Genomic DNA, 17,250 nt, shown 5'->3' on the forward strand with positions numbered 1-17,250 from the left:
TCAGTCTGTAACATTGGACAGAGTTATTGGTGATGGTGACTCTGTCCACCTTGATAATGTTTTTAATTTTTAATGGCCATTAATCTTTTTAATCTCATTTAAGTGTTGCATATTTATTCATTACACCTTTTTAATTGTGGTTCCTTTTTTACAGTTTTAATCTCTCTCATTCAATTTGACATTGGACAATGGCCAAAACATTGAATAACTCGACACCAGGATTGGAAAGGACAACTTCAGGTGACTAACGCTACTGTTTGAACTATCCGTTTGAACTGCTCGTTAGTCGTCCTGGCGAGTTGTTATTATACCATATCATTTCACACTTTTACTACTTTACTTTTTAGTACTAGCCATAATGAATCATAACCCGGAACCAGGACTGGAAAGACCAACTTCAGGTGACTGACAGTGGTTTTTATACTTACCTGTTAGTCTTCCTGGTGGGTTATGATCATTACCATTCTGCTACAGGTAGTCCTTTACAACTTTGTTGACTGGATGTCAACATTGGTTTTTACGCCATTTTCTGTTTTAATTGCCATTTTGCTTTTATCTTCAATTACTTTTACAAATTTTACTCCATTTACTTGACTTTTATCTTTTTACTGGACATTTGGCTACTCATTATTACGATTTTATGGAGTGTCTTTTAAAACTTTTATTCTTTTACATTTTGATAATAGCTGCTATGACACATAACCCGGAACCAGGACTGGAAAGGCCAACTTCAGGTGATTGACGGTGGTTCTTGAACTTATCTGTTAGTCTTCCTGGCAGGTTATGATCATTACCATTTTGCTAGAGTAAATATTTTACAACTTTGAAGACTGGATGTCACCATTGGTTTTTACACCATTTTCTGTTTTAATTGCCATTTTGCTTTTATCTTCAATTACTTTTACAAATTTTACTCCATTTACTTGACTTTATCTTTTACTGGACATTTGGCTACTCATTATTACGATTTTGCTATGTGTCTTTTAAAACTTTTATTCTTTTACATTTTGATAATAGCTGCTATGACACATAACCCGGAACCAGGACTGGAAAGGCCAACTTCAGGTGATTGACGGTGGTTCTTGAACTTATCTGTTAGTCTTCCTGGCAGGTTATGATCATTACCATTTTGCTAGAGTAAATATTTTACAACTTTGAAGACTGGATGTCACCATTGGTTTTTACACCATTTTCTGTTTTAATTGCTGTTTTGTTTTTACCTTCATTTACTTTTACAAATTTTACTCCATTTACTTGACTTTATCTTTTTACTGGACATTTGGCTACTCATTGTTACAATTTTGCTATGTATCTTTTAAAACTTCTATTCTTTTACATTTTGATACTAGTTGCTATGACACATAACCCAGAACCAGGATTGGAAAGACCAACTTCAGGTGACTGACGGTGGTTCTTGAACTTACCTGTTAGTCTTCCTGGCGGGTTATGATCATTACCTTTTTGCTAGAGTAAATACCTTACAACTTCTTATACTCTGCCTTCTATCTTAACATTGTAGACTAGGTGTCAACATTGGTTTTATACTTTTTGTTTTACCTTCATTTCCATTTATGTCTATTACTACATTTATTTTTTTTTACATTTTTACCGAATGTCTGGCGCAGATAGCCTCGCTGCTTTGTGCCATAAAACACTAAATCAATCAATCAACCTGTTTTTATGAAATGGTAAGTGGACTCAGAGAAGGTTACTTGCATACCATGGCTAACCATATCATTTTTATTCAATCTCGAACACACACACCAAAATATATATTTATCATTCATAACCTAGTGACATTACTGTACCAACACATAACATTTATTATCTTGATATTGTAATTTCTAGTGCTCTTTAGTTAGAGACAATATAAAATTGTGACAAAAATGTATCTTAATTTTTCATTGTCTAAATTAATGTCTCTTGACAGAGAAGATTTTTCTTCATCTGGAGATCAGCTGTTGTTCCTGCCTTTGAACCCTGTCTCATTTAGAACACCAGTTGCTACAAACTTTCCCTTTCTCTTGAACTACCCTCAACTATGGCTTCCTCGCCTGCTTCTGAAGCACCATCATATGGACACAAAAAGAGGTAAAATTATTTTCTAAGAAATTGAATCTGAATTCTTTTTGTTGAATGTTACCATACAACTAAATGAACTGCATCTAATATATATAGGGATTTTGACCACACACACTTTTAGCTCAACATATAGCAACCAATCTGTATTATATACATATAACCAATGTTATAAAGGTTGGGTGGAGTTTGGTATGATGACAAAAACAAAGAGCAGGTCACAAGACAGACATTTACATTCTGAAGACCAAAACCTCTCAAAATCCATATCTCAGCATGGCCAGTTAGGTAGGGTACTCCACTCACATTCTGAGGGTCATGGGTCCAAATCCTTGTCACACCAAACATGCTTGCCCTTTCAGCTGTGAGGACATTATAATGTAACAGTCAATTCCACTATTTGTTGGTGAATAGTAGACCAAAAGTTGGCAGTAGGTGGTGATGACTAGCTGCCTTTCTTTCAGTTTTACACTGCTAAATTAGGGAAGGCTGCAGATAGCCCTCGAGTAGCTTTGTGTGAAATTCAAAACAAGCCAAACCCACGGATATGGCAGGATTTTTCCAATAATGTAACTACCCTGCTGATGTCTTCAAACAACCATGTTCACATGGTTCACATTGTACAAAATGTCATCTAACCTAAGTTTTAAGTCAGCACAACAGAACTCTTCCTTTAAGGTATCATCCATTCAACAGATTAGCAGCTGATATCATACAAAACATTTTAAATTACTGGTGGCTGGCCCTTTCACTACCAAAATATTACAACTCCTCCCTTTGTTTCTTGAAGACATAATCCCAAATTCATAGACCTTGCTGCACTCTTAAGATAGAGCAACAATGTCCCCTTTGATAGAACTCAGTTTTACCATAAAAATATGCTACACCTTTCCATAAACTTCAAATCCAAACACAATTACTAGTGCTTGTTAGGGGTTGTTACCTCTGCACATTAGAATGTGTTATTTACTGGATCCAGTGTAGCATGCTACATAAACTGTATGTTGGAGAAGCAGTCCTCATCACATCATTTTCTGTAAGAGAAGGTTCCAGGTTCCATTGTCCTACACATTTCATTTCTCTTGACCACAATGATGCCTTCAATATGGTTGTCTCAAATTACCATGAGAAACATTTGAACATTGTCTGATTTTCCAACTTAACACCATGTCTCCTTATGGTATAAACCAAAGATTTACTTTAAAATAATTACAAATCTCTGCTAGTATTTTCCATAATATCATTCCCTTAATCATTTTGTTTACACTTTTACCTTGCTTCTTACTACTGGTTAAATCTCCTTCCTCTAATTATTTCCTTGGATTATTGTTTATTTAACTATTAATTTATCATTTTACATGTATTATTTCCCTGTATTTATATTTCTAAATCCAGTTTTAGTTATTCTAATTACTTCTTTACATATTCCTGCTAATTTGAAGTATATTTATGTGATGAGTTAAACAATGTTTTTATCAGCATTGTTACATGCTACAAATTGAATGTGTGTAATTAGAATTGATATACAGTAAAACCTGTCTAAACTGCATAAGGTGGAAACCTCTGCAAGCTGGAAATATCAAAATTTTGCAGCATTATCTTAAGATATCTCTTATAAAAGGCCCTCTATATGGCAGAACCTGCATAACACGGATGGAAAACTATCTTTCACCTACCTCATCTATCAACAAGTAGGATTAGAACCTGAGTAAGGCAGAAAAAATGTTTGATTAAATATTAATTTCTTATTTAGTTAATAATTTCTTTTAAATATTAATAAGTTCTTGTTTAATTAATAATTTGTTTAAATATTAATAAATTCTTGGACATTTTGTAACAGTAAGTATTGGTTAAATATATTCCATTCTTTTTTCTGCCATCAGTATTTTTGCAGTTCAATTAGATTCACAGTTTGTAGAAATATTTGTCTTTTACGTGCAATATTCTACTCTTTAAATAATTCTCACAAAAAAAATCTTCCCTAATTTTAAAATTGAGGGAAAATTTACTTAATACCCTCATTTTTAAAAAGCTTCTAAATGCCTTCATTTAGTTTTTAAAAAGCTATTACATATGCATGGGATCTTTTAACGAATTTAGAATTAGGGTTAGGGTTAGATTTGGGTTAAAGTTAGGGTGTTTGATATTCAACTGGATAAAGGTATTTGATAAAGCTTTGGATAAATTATATTGGATAGTCAAATGATTTTTATTTCATTAAAGGATTACGTTGGAATAAATACAACTTGTGAATTTATTTTTGTGTAAAACATAGGACTTAAGCATGTACTTATAAAAATGAGGTATTTAGTAGTTTTTTAATAAAATGAGGATATTTAGTAACTTTAAAAAAAGGGAATTTATTAGAATTTAAAAACGTGAGGGTATTAAATTCTTTGCCCCTAAAATTTACAATTCTAATTTTAATAATAAGCAGCCAATAAAAGTAAGAAAAAAATAATAATAAAATGAAGTAGTCATGGTTTTATTTTGAATATACTTTATTTTTCAGACCCATGGAGAAGAAATTGAAAATCTTAAATCTTGAGGAAAAGTTTCATGCCATTAAAATGGTCTGTGAGGAAAAAAAGAGCATTCGAGAAGTCACTGTTCATTTCAAATGTGGAAAGACACAGATTTACAACATTATTAAGGAAAAGGATAAAATAATTGAAAAATACTTAACAAGCAACAAAACTGATTTGGTCAAAAGAAAAGAAAAGGGTACTAAGTACCATGAGCTAAATCGCATCATGTTTGAGTGGTTTTCAGCAGCAAGAGCAAAGAACTTCCCTATATCTGGTCCAATTCTGCAAGGAAAAGCAAAGGAAACTGCTGAGATCCTTCATTTAAATGGCTTCTCTGCATCAAATGGGTGGTTGGAAAGTTTTAGGAGAAGACACGGAATTACATTTAATGCTTCCTATGGGGGAGTAAATAATGCTGACAAAAATGCAGTGGAAAACTGGCATGAAAAGTTAAAAGAAATTATTCGTCATTACAACCCAAAGGATATTGCAAATGCAGATGAAACAGCTTTGTTTTTCAGAGCTCTTCCCAATAAAACATTGCAGATTAAAGGAGAAATGTGTTCTGGAGGTCGCTATTCGAGAGAACGATTAACTGTACTTTTGATTGCATTTGCAGATGGAAAACTAGAGAAACCATGGGTAATAGGTACAAGTGAAAATCCATGCTGTTTCAAAAATTTAAGGAAGAATCAACTTCCTGTGGAATGGAAATCGAATAAGAAAGCGTGGATGACAAGTGCTATATTTGAGGAATTTTGGAAAAAATTAAACAAAAGAATGGAACAAGAAAATAGGAATATTCTACTTTTCCTAGATGATGCAGCTTGTCACCCAAAAATTCAACTTACAAATGTTCGTTTAGTCTTTCTACCTCCATGTACAACATCAGTTCTACAGCCACTAGACAATGGAATTATACAGCGTATAAAATTGGAATACAGAAAATTGATGCTTCAGCATATTATTGCAAACATGGACGACTGTAAGAGAGCATCTGAAACGGCCATAAAAATTGACGTGTTAGATGCAATTGGATTTTTAAGTCATTCAATCAAATGCGTAAAAGATGAATGCGTAATAAAGTGCTTTCGAAACTGTGGATTTATTCTTGATAATGGCGGAGATTGTGGAGAAGTTGTTTGTTTTGACGATTCTAGTGAAATCCAAACTCTGATTGATAAGATTGACGCAGATGATTCTGTGAACGCGGAAAGTTTTGTGAACGTTGACAAGAATGTTTTAACAGAAACTGATGAAATTGATTTAAAATATATAATAGAATCGAAATACGGTAACAGTGAGAGAGATGCAGAAGATGAACAAAATGGGAAAGATAGTGAGGAAACAGAAATTCCCACTTCATCGCAAGTGTTAAATTATATCAATGCTATCAAATTGTATGCAAAAATGAAGGGGGAAAATGAACTTCATGAAAAGGCCGTAGAATTGGCGTTCTCTTTTAATCGCATCAGAAAGCCCATTAAAAAAACGAAACAGTTGAAATTGGACACTTTCTTCAAATAAATTTTTGATTAAGATTTTGTGTTCTTATGTATATTTGGAATGTTATTTTTGTTCTTATTCTAATAAACATAGCATAAACAGTATAGTAACTTTATTCACAAACGTCTTACTTCCCTTTAGTCAACGTTCGGCTCAAAAGTTATATATTTAAGGAAATATATTTTTATTATGTCTAAGCCGGAAATTGTACTCGGACTCGTGCGATCCTGCCTTAGACAGGTTTTACTGTATTTATTACCTTACCTTTTAACGATTATTTCTAAGCCTAGTTCCACTGTAACACGATCCTTACTGCCTGACGGACATCTGCTTGAAACATTGCACAAAATAAGCTCGAATTTTTAAATTTTTTTGTTTAGAAGTATCGGTTTATTCAGTGTTATCATTTATCCAAATTGTTCTTCACACGTCTTGCAGAACAACATCCATTCACGAATTCAAGTCTCGGTTATTTACGCGTCATTCTAAGAATGTAAAAATAATACTGTAATCTATACTTAATAATATCTGTGTCCCAAATGCTTGTTGTGTAACATGTGAAAGTACCATACAAGAAGAATTACAAGGTTTGGCATGAGGAGCTGTTATAAATAGCTGTGTTCTATTACATCAGAGTTGCTCACACACGCATATTCCTACTACCGTGGACTGCGCGTTTCGCGCAGAGATAGCGACGCAGTCACGGTAAAGCGCAACCGAGACGGTGCTGTTTACCCAAAAACAGGAAAATTAGTTTCGGTCTGTTATTTTTTAATGCTCTTTTGTTGTTGTTTACCCGTCTTGTAAGTGTAATTTTCTTAATATCGTTTCTGTATATAAGCTGTTTAGTAGGGGATTATGGGTTTTATAAAGAAGTGGTTTTAATTTAGATTTAGATAATTATTCAAGAAATGTTTTGCAGTATGACTGAATCTGATGATCTGAGACCAGAGTACAAACATTAGGCTAATATTAGATGGTCGACTTGTTCAAGCAACTTGTAAGTGACGAATCAGAGAAATCAGAAGACATTCTGAACGGGCTCAAAATTGCCAGTTAAAGTATTAATTATCATGTAGAAACTGAAATCTGGCTATGTCTTTTTGTATTAAGACATGATGTATTCGCTACGCCTTCGAATTCTAGATATAAAGTGAAATGGCAACCCATATTGATGCACGGTTGCGACTTTACTACGTATCAGTGCCGATAGAAAGGTACGATGTAAATCCACCTTATTGTAATATGAAAGGTTTGATTACAAAGTTACGTGTTTTGAAACATTTTTTTTTCATTCTTCTGCTACTACTAGTTATTATATATTAGTTTGTTGACGTAATCATATTGTATTATAAAATTGTGATAAATTTTGTTTAAATGAAACTACAGAATTAAAAATTTACGATATACAAGTGTGGTAAACATTCCTTTATTCGAAGAGCATACTATGTTTTATGGCATATTGGGCTGTTTTCTTAAAGTACAGAACAGATTAATGTAGTATGTTATGTGCTTTATATAAATAGTTTCAACTACTCCTATAAATCGTTGCTTATTAATTTATTTTTGTATTAACATAATGGACTTCCCTAAGGAAGTGTTTAATGAGAGTCAGTAAAATTATAGTATCAAGATTTTAAAGAAATATCTACACATACAAGTTATGTAGTTAAAAAAATATTGTTTATAAAACATATGGAATTTGTTGACAAACCAGTAAAATTAAATTCTAATAAATGAAAGCTTTATTAGCCATGCATAGTATGAAAAAATGTAAATTTTTACATTTGTCTTGCTTTTATTCAATGTTATCTAATTTATTGCTTAAAGTAAATTTGTAACAGTTGTATGGTAGCATTAATTACTACTGTTTATGCAGGTTTTAGTAGTAATGTGGTTATTGTGAATGTGAGAGTTCTTTTTCTGGTTCATTGTTGTTGATATTATTTTGTTCTCTTAATATCAATGAAGTTACCTTCCTGTATTCACAGTATGACTTTGTTATTTACAGTTTTATGGAACTTGTTTTTAATAAATGATTTTTCATACCCTAGTAGTAACCCTGTTATTTGATTCAGTACACTTGGCACTTCTTCTCTGACAGCTTCAGATGTTTAAGTTTTTATTTCTCGATTTACTAAAGTTAGTGTTCTATCAAGAAGTTAAAAGTAGTAACACAAAGCAGTTAATGGTTTAAAATGTAGATTAGTGTAGCTAAGGAGCTAAACTTGAACTAGGCCATTGAAGTCTTGACAGAACATATGCAGATGTTAACAATGTTGAGTAACAGACTTGTTGCAAGAAATATGACTCCTCTTTTCCCTAAGTCACCTCAGACCTCTTCCTAACCACCATCTGTAAACAGTTTGTCTACAGTGAAATTTCATGAGGAAGTACCACCACATGTCTTCTTCCTCTCCTAAGTCACCTCAAACTTCCCTATAACCATTACCATCTGTAAAATCTGTCTAGTGAGGCTTTATGAAGAAGTACCCTCACTTAAGGTACTGCAATCAACCCCCTTCACTCCTCCTACTATGAAATGTCACAGTAAGTTAGATCTCCCTGCTAATGAATTTACTAAGACATTTTTACCAAATATCTAAGAATAGATTAATGGAAACTGTTATCTCGTATCTTAGAGGAGTGCCACTAGGATGGTGGAAATTGTTAGGATCAGAAATATCTTTTGAAAATTGGGAGAATTTAAGGACAGCATAACTAACCTATGACTGGTTGTATAAGATAAAACTGAACTACTTTTGAGAATATTTCACTAGAAACTATACTTCAAATAGAGAGAAGAATGTAGAGACATTTTTTGGGAAACTGTACAGTTATAGAGATGCCAACTATTACAATTAGAGTGTAATAATTACGATTTTTGTGTATACATTGACTATATGCTCATACAGACAAATATTATGACTTGTTGCAACTCCCAAATTATTGTATACTACATAGACCTATACAATAGTGATAAGTTGTTCCCCCAGGAAAGGGGTGAAAAGAAAGTTTCTAATGAGATACAAATAAATTTTGATAATAATTAAAAGACATGCTCCAAATGGCTACTTGCAATAATCATGTTTGTGCTTGAAATAATAAATATTTGTATCTCCGAAGTCTACCAATAGTTTGAGTGTGGTGCTTCTCCATACTGGGAACATGGGGGAATCCATAGTTACATCATCAGTGCTTGTCAGCCAATCAGCTCTCACATAGATGGGTATTTCTTTTCTAAGCAGCATAGAAATACCAGTGCGATCGTTCACAAGATGGAAAAAGGAGGCCTCGTTCACCAGATTGTCTTGTTTCTGGCAAATCTAAAAGGACTAAAACTGTGAAAGGGCTCTGTCTACAATCATTACACTCAGTCATTTGAAATAGTTGGCATCTCTGCAGTTTTATATAAATTATGGAACCCTGAAGTTACTGTAGGATACATGGTAAAGTGTCATATCTAAACTACATTTCCAACAGGAGAGCATTTGATTTATGTAATATTGTTTCTGTTACTAAAATTAACAAAATTAATATTGGCAAATTCACTAAACAACTTGTAATATTGTTGTTTGAATAAACTGGAAGTTACTGAAAGAGAAAAGTTTAATGGGGGTTATAATTGTGGAAATGTTATAATTATTATCAATTAATCAAATCATCTATGTATTATCCCCATAAAGCTGTACATATGAAAAGAGAACACAGAGTTGTTTGGTTATTGGGGTTTATCAGGACAATTTAATGTGGCTATCTGCCAGGAATACTGAGACATCAGGTGGGTAAAGAGGTAGAAAGTTGTGATTGACTACTAAGTAAAATGTTCCCTAAATTTCAAACTGACTCGGTTGAATTTAGCATTTGACATTAATGATTGGAGGTAATGGATCAAATAATATATCTGATAATTTTATAATAGATAACAAATTACAGAAGTGACCCAAGTGTTCAGTTATTGACAAGGAATGAATGAGAAATGTCACATTGAGGGAATAACTAATTCTTGACCTTTAGAATATTTCATGACAAAGTTGTTGATAAGAAATCATATGGTGTTATTGTTTAATCACTTGTTTGCATTAAAAAAAAAACTGCCAGTATCTTGTCTCTTTGGCTTATATCTTATTCAAGAAGTTAATATGGGCTTTCTGTCAAATGCCATTGAAATAAATGTTTTAAGTAGACCTTAAAGAAATGTTGATCAATGAAATGCAATGAGGATATTTTTAACACCCATGGACTGACAGTTAGAACTTATAACATTGAAACCATTAGTGCAAAATCAATATTTAGTAAACCTTGTCATTTTCGCACACTGATTTAAGTTCTACATGAACATCTACAAGTAGAGCTGGGTGATTAATGGTCTTGCTAATCACTTATATTAAATTAACATTTATTTACTGTGTTTCTGAAGCAATTGTGCGTAAAAGCAGAGGGAGGAAAAACAACACATAGTGGATGTTCATAACCATTTGCTTTCTCTCCAGAATAAAAAAGAATAAAGTTGATGATGGGTCTGTTATGCCAACCTCTTTCCTTCCTTCTACTCTGCAGTTCAAAGTTAGTGACAGTGTAAGATAACCTTGCCATAAAAAAGGACAGGACAAGGAACTTTGACGGCAATGAGAATCAAAACTTAGACCCTCGTATCACGAGATATCTCCCGAGTCAACAAACTTGATGCAAAAAATAAAAATAAAACTGGGCAGAGCAATGATGGTTCATTACATTGCTTTGGGATTAATAACATACAGACATATTGTATGTAATTGATGGTGACAGTTATGATGCCTTTACTGGTGAAATCATGGTCATGAGTAAGTGATACATTTGTGAAATGTAGAGTTGTCTTGTTTTTCCTCAATTCTGGAAACATATTTTGGATAGTTGGAATAATTGGAAATGGTAATAATTAGAAACACTAATTTGATTGCTTCATTATTTTGATATAAATCAATTTAATCAGTTTCTATTAATTGACTTAGAAAACAGAAATAATTGGAAACGTTGATTTTGATTAATCAGTTTAAGTGAAACTGATTGATAATGAGTAATTGATTAAGTTACATAGTTGTATTTACACATAGATGAAATGCTTCATGATGAGTTGATTGAGTCCTCCATATCTTCGAGCCATTAGCTATTGTTAAGGAAACAACTAACAGTTTTAGTTTCTGTGTGGAGTTGAGAAAGTTGAACTAGGTTTCTCAAACTGTTAGCCACCTGTGCTGTTTGTAAATAACATTCTGAACATGTTGTCATGAGCAACATGTCAATTCTCTAGATTTATATACTAGAAATTAGCAAACACCAATAAGTATATAGAATAGGTTCTAAAGTGTTTTATAACTGATAATGGACTTTGTATCCACTCAAAATGATGTCTTTATGTTTGAAAAATGCTCCTGCAGCCTTTCAGAGATTAAGGCTTGAGGTCCTTAAAGGAGTAATAGAATTTTGACAATCATGTATATTGATGACATTGTTTTCTCACTAAATCTTGAACATCTCAAGCATGTTGGACCAGTTTATTGTATACTTTGTAAGACTGTGAAAATTAATAAAAGTAAGTTCTAAAAACTATGTTTGAGCAAACAAGTACCAGTGATGAGAATTTTAAAGATGTAAAAAATATTTGTATTATAAATAATTCTAAGGCCTTAAGGTATTTACTTGGTATAATCAGTTTCTTTATCGGCTTACTATAGTTGCTGAACTCTACCAATTAAGGTATCAAGCATTATGGAACTCCACAGTGTCAGGATACATCTAAAAAAGACAAAGCATGTGTTGTAAATGGCCCAGTTATTTTAATTTCTGATGAAAGGTGAGCATTACTTTGTGCATACAAATGCTCCAGATGCTGAACTGGGAATAGCAGAGTGCCATTGTCTCTGTTAATCAAACACTGAAACTGGTAATCTTGGTGTTACTGTGTCGTGCAGTTAAATGTTAAAGTTCAACGAGAAATTGGCAGGAGGATTTAGGGAAAGCACAGAAATTCTGGAATCTGGTGAGGTGATAGGAGTATACATCATGGGGAAGTTATTTCTTGACTATTATTATTATAGAATTGTATTTCCTTAAGACAAACCACCATTCAAATGATTGGGCTATAGTGTCATATTATAGGCCTAAATTTGTGTTTCATTCTGCAGTTGAAACTTGTCAAATCAGGAAAATTCATCATGTTTTTATAACCTCATTATATTATGTTATGAATAATCTGACAGATCAGATAAATAGAACTATACATAGAATATGTACTTACAAGAATTATTGAACTTAGGATGATAGCTAACTTGAATTTTCTTTGATCAACATTTCTGTTCACAAGTCTACAGATAAAATGCTAGCCATGTGACAACTTCCCACTTTGGGATTGTCTAAATATTCTACTGAACTATGGACAGTAGACAAGTAAATAATAAAACAGCAACAAGTTCTTCAGAAGGCAAGGAACAGTGCTGGTGTTTTGTGTATTCTTGATATTGGTGTTTCTGTTTGAGTTGTTTACTCACAAAGTCTAGGTCAGGTGCTCTTTTACTGGTATTAAGATTGTTTAATGAACAGAAATATACATTCCAGTTGCAATGGATAGGTTTAGTTAGGCTAAAATACCACACGTTAATATTTGAAGTCACTACAAGTTTAGGTAGAAGCTATTGGTTAAATTAATAAAAGAAGTTGTGCAACTGTTTCATATTTATATTATTACATTAATATATTTGCAGAACATAATCCAATATACCAATAAATAAAGAGTGTATATTGGTGTTAATTATATATATATATATATTTTTTAATGTTTCCATGTTTATGGCAGTGTTTGACTAGATTATCTCTTTTGGACAAGGTTTAAAGTTTGCTCAATTTATTGTGTCCTTTATTGATAGTTCTTCTATGTAATTTGATGTGGAACATTAAACTGTACATTCTGTTTTTAAAAATTGTATACATGAAAGTAATCTGTTAACTGAAGTTATAATCACATCTAGGTTTCCAGTTTGTTATAATCATGTAAATATATGTCAAGTTTTGTTTTTACAAATGGTTTTCTTTAAAGTTAGAAAGGTATGATGAGCATTTAAATATGTTCTGGTACAGCTCTGAGAATGGAATTGATAATCCCTTCCGGCCAGAAGGAGACCTGAGTAAAGAAGCTGATTCTATAGTTTGTCTCATCAAAGAAGGAAAGCCAATCACACATAAGGAGGAACACGAAGACTCAAGAATGGAAGACTTGGTTGAGACACCAGCCATGGATGAACTAGATACACCAAAACAAAAACAGGTGGTGGCTAACAACATTATTTCTGCTAAGCCTGATGTAAACGGAGATCCACTGAAGACCACCAGTTCAGCAGAGCCAGCTGTCGTAGAAGTTCGACACGGAATTATTGCACCATCTGACCCATCACAAGTGGAACCAGTGGTCATTAAGAATAAACCAAAATGTAGATGCTGTGTTCTTCAGTAGGAACAGATTAAAATGTCCCAGTATTTTGATATATATAAACACCTGGACCAATCGGAATACCTGACAATAAGTTTAAATTAAATGCCTCTTTAAGTTTCTTGGCTTTTCTATTGGCTGCACTTGAAAAATTTATGACTTTGTTATGTTAAAACTACTGGTATTTTTATTTCTCTGAAGACAGGTTCATAAACTGCAACCAAGCAGCATATCTGTGTGTGTGTGTGTGTGTGCCTTGGTAGTGACTTGTATGGATGTGGAATTATTCTTAAACAATTCAGTGTTACAGAGCAGCTATGAATTAGTACAACACAAATTTAGTGTAATATGTGTAAATCAGTTGAGCTAGTAAGTGTGGTGGTGTATTCTGTATTAGATCTGCCAACAAAGACCTTGTTCACAATATGCTATATATTAATAACCCAATACCTATAATACACAATGTATCGAGCTAAGTTGTCCGACAGCTTTATTTTCTTATCATGATTTTTAGAAATGATTAGGATTAAAACTATCATTATCTGGATTACTAAAACCCAAAGTTATCTGTGGTTGGTCTCTTGGATGTACCTAATGTATGGTTTTGATAAACATGTTTAAATCTTATATTGAAATAATAGTACTTGTAATATTCTTCAGGGCTTAAACTTTTTAAAAATTAAAAACTGTATTTTGTGCTATTATTGAAAATCATAACTTGCCAGATCATTTTGATTGTGCATTTGTATTGAGCTGTATAAATTCTAAGACAAAGTAAGAGTTCTGAAGTTTATGGTCAGTAATCTGAATTTTGTAAAATGAAATCTTGGTCGTTTTTTTTTGTCAATTAAAAACTTAAGAAAATGTCAGATGTGAAATTTGCATACAAAAGAAAACTGAAAATTTAAAAATGTTGGTTTGGGTTTAACTGTAATGTTGAGTACAAGTAAGGTGTGGTTTGGTCTGGATAACTTTAAAATATTTGTTGAGGGTAAGGAATGCTCAAAATCTGGATGTGCAAGTTACAAGTAATAAGCAGGGAATGTTCCAAATCTGGATACACTAAGTTACAAGTAATAAGCAGGGAATGTTCCAAATCTGGATACACTAAGTTACAAGTAATAAGTGGGGAATGTTCAGAATCTGGGTACACTGAGTTACAAGTAATAAGCAGGGAATGTTCAGAATCTGGGTACACTGAGTTACAAGTAATAAGTGGGGAATGTTCAAAATGTGGTCACAGTGTTATAAGAAAGAAGTGGGAACTGATGAGATGTGGACACTAAGTTACAAATGATATAAAGGTGAGAATAATTAAATCAGAGCTGTTCTTTTGTAAATTACAAATCTGCTGTTTGAGCACCAAGAATTAACAATCAGTAGTTCTTAAATATGTTAAAGTTTCTTACACGTACAATGTATATTGTGGAGAGGGAAGGTATTGAATGTTGTAGCTAACACTTAAGTTTTTATGGAGTCCACAATGATTCTGAAACTGTTGTATTACATTAAGGAAGAAGGATGGAATGTTAACTTTTATTTTTTAAAATTATAATTGGAATGTGATTCATTTCTGTAAACTAGAGGTATAAGTTTGTAATGTAAGAAGTGAAAAAAAATATTATATTTCTCTTGTGTAAAATTGTTGATAATATAGTTATGTGAATATTTTCTCCAAGCCTGTATTTATCAGTTAACTAAACTGCATTAAAAACTGCTCAAACATAAAATTTATAGGAGGTGTACTGTGGTGATTTGGCCTCCATTTTACCAAACCACTACAATTAACAATTAAAGTATAGTAAGAATCGACAACAATAAATTATATGAATAAAAACAAAATGTAAACATTGTAACGCCTTTCTGTGCTCTATAATATGTGTGAAACTCCAGTCATCTTTACTGTGTAAAATTTTAGTAATATTCGAATTAAAATGTCCATTATAATCGTAAAGACAAAGTTTCGTGTACCTGGTATAAAAACGGCGAAAAAAAAAAAGCGTGAGGTGATTAATTTGAATGTTATGTGAATATATCCCACAGAAGAAAGTGCGGAGGAAGGAACCTGCTGTCCTCTGTAGTTCCACATATGCAAGAAACATCTGTTAGTAGATCATAAAGCTACTGTTTGGTTTGTATTGTTACATATTACAATTTCAAATAGAGTTAAATTGTAATTTACATTTAGAAGTTAATTAAATGTTGATATGTATCAAACTTATTATATTTTCCAATAGAATTGACACACAGTTTTCTTTCTTAACATAAATTATTTTTAATACACAAACAGTAATACAGTTTGCAATAAAAGTTATTCCAAATAATGGTTTATATACAAAAGTTTTATAAACTTACACTACTGAATCTTCTATCTAATCTGGAACTTGCCTGATATGTTGTCGAATGTTCGCGAAGAGCGAATTGATTGTAAGTTCATATAGGTGCAATTCACATTACGGGAAGCTAGCTAGCTCTGCTTTCTTCGTTGTATTTTTCACCGCTGAAGTTATATAAAGTCCTCGTAATAATACTAATGCCATGTATGCATCCGCTAAAATTACATGGTTTGTAATGTACGAAATTTATAAATATTCCTGGTGAAATATTTCAAGTTCTCGACTAATAAGCATTAATCAAAGTTACAGCGTCCGATTTTTATAGTATATCAATTATAGCAAGCCAATAATATATACTGTTTCTTGGCGTGAGGAGCGTCTTTAGAAATTTCAACCTGCATGACGATACACTGGTGTTTACTTACACACTTATATTGTTGATTCCTACACTCGTGGCCAGGTGGTTAAGGCACTTGACTTGTAATCAAATTAATAGAACAAGGATTTATTGAAATTGATTAAATGCATTTGAAACATCATGCATAACAATTTAATACAAACACTAAAATTCTATCAGAACAGTGTTGTTCTGGTTAATAAGGCTTCACAAACAGCATAACATTAAACTGTTAATTCACAAATACTGACAGACTACCAGTATCGAGTGAGAAATAGAATTTACAACCAAATAAAAAAATACAATTCAAAAGTCAATTATAAACATTACCTTGAAATATGAAAATCTTTAAATGAATATTTTCAAAACTAAAAAAATTAACTAAAATCAATCATGAGGATTTAACACTGACATATCAAATCTAAGTGAAGATTGGGTTCAACTGTACGGAAAGTGTCAGCTGTGACAGGAGAATCTGTCGCATTCCTACTGGTGGTGGACTGTTGTATGGTGATTTGCATGCTTTATATTCGGCTGAACCACAGGGTATACATATGGAACTATGTGGAAGATTCCAGAATACTGGGATCCGGCATGGCTAGATGGTTAAGGCACTCGACTCGTTATCCGAGGGTCGCGGGTTCAAATACTCGTCACACCAAACATGCTCGTCATTTCAGCTGTGGGGGCATTAAAATATCACAGTCAATCCCACTAATCAGTGGTTAAAGAGTTGGCGGTGAATGGTGATACATATAATGATTCATTGCGAACAATAATTAGATATTACACATTGTCAAGGAATAATAAAACTAATAACCATGACTGTACGTCACACAATCATTACAAATAACCTTATTATCAAAAATAATAGTGTACAATACCTTTCTATCTGATTGTAGTAGAATAGCACCTGCACCACAATCACTGGCATCAACAGAT

The 17,250-nt window shown here is 32.6% G+C and overlaps 1 long non-coding RNA gene across 1 annotated transcript; it reads right to left on the reverse strand.

Moving 5' to 3' along the window:
• Positions 1 to 928: 928 nt before the first annotated feature.
• Positions 929 to 6,513, reverse strand: LOC143236844 (uncharacterized). Its single transcript, XR_013019769.1, has 2 exons — positions 6,378 to 6,513; positions 929 to 2,060 (listed from the first exon to the last, which is right to left on the reverse strand). It is a non-coding gene; the product is annotated as an uncharacterized LOC143236844 (long non-coding RNA).
• Between the last annotated feature and the right edge of the window lie 10,737 nt (positions 6,514 to 17,250).

Source organism: Tachypleus tridentatus, chromosome 13, assembly GCF_004210375.1.
Source record: "Tachypleus tridentatus isolate NWPU-2018 chromosome 13, ASM421037v1, whole genome shotgun sequence".
NCBI classification, from domain to species: Eukaryota; Metazoa; Arthropoda; class Merostomata; order Xiphosura; family Limulidae; genus Tachypleus; species Tachypleus tridentatus.